At 42.7% G+C, this 4,428-nt stretch overlaps 1 pseudogene; it reads right to left on the bottom strand.

Moving 5' to 3' along the window:
* LOC109838494 lies at positions 597 to 2,356 on the bottom strand (annotated as a pseudogene).

Below are 4,428 nucleotides of genomic sequence, written 5' to 3' on the forward strand. Positions count from 1 at the left end.
CGGGGGTGGGGGTGTTTTTTCAATATTATCCCCTTCAATCTTTAACATTTTTAAATTAATTACTCGGGTTGAAATTTGTTGCTTTTATTTAAAAAATTTTATTAGGCGTGGAATTTTTGTGGAAGTTTTATATTTGCATGGTTTCGAAGACTAGCTTCACCGCTTATAAGAAATAGAGCTTTGCTACAGGGACCCAAAATATGGGACCAATAAGGGGGACAAGTGAGTTGTCCCCTTCCTATTGGATAAGGAGTTGACCAATAAGGGGGACAAATGAGTTGTCCCCCTCCTTATTTCTTAGAAAAATTCATCAATGACCCAAAATATGGGACCAATAAGGAGGACAAGTGAGGTGTCCCCCTCCTATTGGATAAGGAGTTGACCATCATTAATAATGACCAACTCATTATCCAATAGGAGGGGGACACCTCACTTGTCCCCCCTATTAGTCCCATATTTTGGGTCATTGATGAATTTTTCTAAGAAATAAGGATTATTAATAGCTATTTTAATTGGTTGAGATGCTGTTTCAAAAATATATAAGATTTCCTGGGGCTAATATTTAAAAAAACAAAATCGTCAAGATAACCGTTAGCTTATGGATGGTAATACCCACGCCAGTGAAATGCATACCTACACCGCAAATAAAAGCATTACAATTTAACATATAAATTGAATTTCTTTTTTTCTTTTTGAAAAAACAACATCTGAACAGAACTAGTTTCTTTTCTTTTTTTAAAAAATTTATTTATTATGAACTATTAAGAGAGGAAAACTTGAACGCTGCCAGTAGTGACAGCGTGGCAGACAGGGCAGCCAAGCGGCGGTCAGAGATCCGCCAGCGCAGCGATCGCAGAGCGGAGCTAAAGGCAGAGGAGGACGGCAGCAGCACACACCGAAACGGCCCGAAACGCCACAGACTCGCACGCGGGTGTGCAACTGGCGTGGGTGGAGCCCTCCCTCGTGCCTCGGACCGGCGGCCACGGGGTCGACGTGCGGCGGACTCGCAATGCCTCTGCCCACGAGTCGCCGCATGCGCGCCGCATGGCAGGCGCATGCAAGCCGCTCCGCCTGTTCAGATGCTGAGCGTGAGGGAGGAGACCGGTTGGCTTGGTCCGTGATTGCCTTGGACTGCCACGGTCAGCGACTGCGGTTCGAAGGCGGGCGAATTCTTCTCTAACTCGGCGGGTTTTTTGAAGTGGCGCCGGTTTAGGCTCGATGTCCTTTTCTGACTTATCGCGACGAGCGGGGCCTCGCTCCGCCCGCGGCGAGCAGCGCGCGGTAGTGCCTGCTAGTTCTCTCCGCTAACGTGCGCCTCAGCTGCTCTCCCTGCGAAAGTATAACGTTTTCCCCCCCGTTAAAACTTAAGAAAGAAGAAAGGGAGGGTGAAGGAGACGATAGAAGGGAGAATCTGGGTACCTGGGCAATGAGATAGTGCTCGATTTCGTCTCTTTGATGGTTGATTAGAGAGGCGAGGTCCTGTTGAGCGAAGGGATTGGGTTGGGATTGGTGGTTGTCTTCAAAGGACAGCTTTAAGCCAGTTGAAACTAGAGAAGGGGGAGGATGATGATGAAGATGGTGAGTTTGGTTTTGCAATTGAGCGAGGTTCATAAGAGCAGGAGATTGAATGGAAGGAGAGTAGAGATTGATCATCTGGATTTGAGGATTGGGTACCCTTTGGAGCGCAGAGGTAGATGCGGAGGACTCTCGCGTTCTCTTCCTCTGATTTCCATTCTCTGCAATAACAATCGAAACCAAACATCAAAACAAACCGATGCAGAAGAAATTAATCAGGTAAATAATCGAAGAGAACCCGTGATCATTAAGCTCACCGCCATTGGCGAAGAACAGAGGGGCTTGCTCAAAAAACCCAGGTGGCTGTTGAGAGTAGTCCATCTCCTTCTTCTCTTGCTCACCGCTTCTGAAATCAGAGACCCAACATTAGAGACACTGTGGAGGATTGCAGAGACCCATTAAGGGGAACTGAAGAGAGAGGCGATACCTGTTAAAGAGAAGAAGATTTGATGGGTATTGGGCTTGAACAGCCATTGAGAAAGCAAAGTTGGCGGATTCTTCAGAGGGATAGGAGGAGAATAAAGGAGAAAGAAGCGGTGAGAGCTTGTTTTTGTTCTCTCAAAACAAAAACAAAAAAGAGGGGGGAGAGCAGAGCGAGAGAGAGAGAGAGAGAGAGAGAGAAGCGCTCGAAACGAACGAATGCGTCCAAAGCCGACGGCTTTTCTTCTTATTATTCTCGCGATTCACAAAGAGGGGGAAGGGTGAGAGAGAGAGAGAGAGAGAGGTGAGTTGGGCTTTTCACGAGGAAAGCTTTGCCCATTGCCAACCATCTTGGTCGGGGTTGTGGCTTAAATTGTTAACAATTTACTTGCTTTAATTGGGGATTCTATATATTTTTTATTTTTTATTTGCTTAGATTTAGTTGCGGATTTGCTGAATTATTAATTGGTAATTAGTAAAAAAAATGGAATTTCGATAATTAATTTTTGACATGTGGGGGGAGGAGATGAGTGAATGACGAGGAGACCGGCGATTTGTTGTGTGCATTGGAGAAATTTGAGGGGATTGATTCTCGTAATTTTATTTTTAATTTGAATTATTGGGTAAATTGCAACAACCCCATACTGCTTATGACTTCAGAGATTATGTTAGGTGTTAAAAATGGATGGAGGATCGAGATGTACTATTAAATGCATATGTGAAGGGGTTATCTGTATTTTATCCTTATTTTTTTTCTCGCCTTTGGGTTGAAGATTCATTCAACCCTTGCCCATCAACCGCTCTCTCTTCAGCTTCCTTTTTCACCTAATTTTGCTTGGCTGTGAGAAAACTTAACATGTCGAGATTTATTACCAAATATTAATTGGCCAGTTCGTAGATTTATTATTGACTTTTTAGGTTTCATAGGCAAGTAGATACCTTGTTGGTTTATTTCTTCTGTTTTTAGCGGTAAATATACCGTGTATGTTTTAATTTAGGTACAAGGAACCGGCAACATTGTGCTCGTCTGATAATGTTAACTTGTCATCACATGAATGATGTGAATCTGTGTATTACTATTAAGAATCCTACTCCTGTAGAGAAGTTTGAGTTTTAGGTTGTTATTGATATTTTTCAACTTTATGTTAGACATGAATGGATAAATTTATACAAAGAGAACCTTTTTCTATTCGCTTGTGCACTCAAAGAAATAAAGAAGTAATCTTCAATTAATTTGAGTATGCTTTCCACATTTTCTTAAGGCTACAACAAGGCAGTTTGGTTGGTTTCTATAAATTATGGGAAATAGGTTTTGTTACGTCATCGTATTACTTAAGTACTAACTCTCCCCCTAGAGTCGACGCACACGTGTCCCATTTCAAATACTATTCATCAGATCAGCCCCAGATAGGACGACTAAGATAGCAACGATACTCGTCCCTTCCCAAGTTGGGCCAGGTCGAGAAACATTCTCACTCACCCACCTTTTTTAGTCGACCCCACTCACCCGCTCTGCAAATCCAGGTCGACAACTTTCGAGACCGACTAAAAAGATGGTACTTATCGTCCCACTCGCATAGCCTCGTAATTTGCATCAAAATCTGACCATCATCATCATTTCTCATGCCACGTGTCTCAATGACTTATCACCCTCCGTCAACACCACGCCTCTTTAGTCGCCATCACATCAAGCTTAGTGGTGACCCATCTCATTTACAGCCAACACTTGTAGACTATCTCCAGATTCAGCTGCTTGCCTGGATTCGGCCAAAGTTACGTACGTACCCCCTTAACATGTATAAATATGCTCAACACCTACTGACCAGGGTAAGCCATCCTTAGCTAAGTAGAGCAATCTACTGCTGGATAATGCAAATTCCACACACTTAGACATAGAACTTACTCAGTTCATTGATTCCCCACTTAAGCTCTGTACTGACTTGATCATCGGAGGAATCACAGGAGAACCTAATTCTGGTCCTCTAACCTATTGCGATTTTGTAGGAGACTCAATGGTTTATAGTGGGATCAGCCGCCAAAGGAGATGAGGGGACCACTACATCTTACATATCGCCTCTAAGCCTCGTTATTGTTCGTGATTATCCTCTAATCCCGCTGCTGAGTCCCAGCACATCAACATGTTTTCATGCTAAAAACTATTTTCATGGCTATCTAAGCGATTTCTTGAAAATCTAATTTTCGTTTATGTTTCGTCTAAAATCAGGGGTTGAAAACAATTTTCACATCAATTCATTTTTGGTTTGTAAGTTAAAAAAGAGGAAATCAAAAGTAAAAAAGACTCGTCACAGCCTTCTCCAGTGCCTCAATTAATAGTTAATAATAGATTTCCAACAAAAGCTTGGAAATTGATTTCTTGTTTTTATGTCATTTCAGGCATTCTCTATAAAGTAACTCGAGTACCAAACATTGGGG

This window comes from Asparagus officinalis, chromosome 4 (genome assembly GCF_001876935.1).
Source record: "Asparagus officinalis chromosome 4, Aspof.V1, whole genome shotgun sequence".
Lineage (NCBI taxonomy): Eukaryota > Viridiplantae > Streptophyta > Magnoliopsida > Asparagales > Asparagaceae > Asparagus > Asparagus officinalis.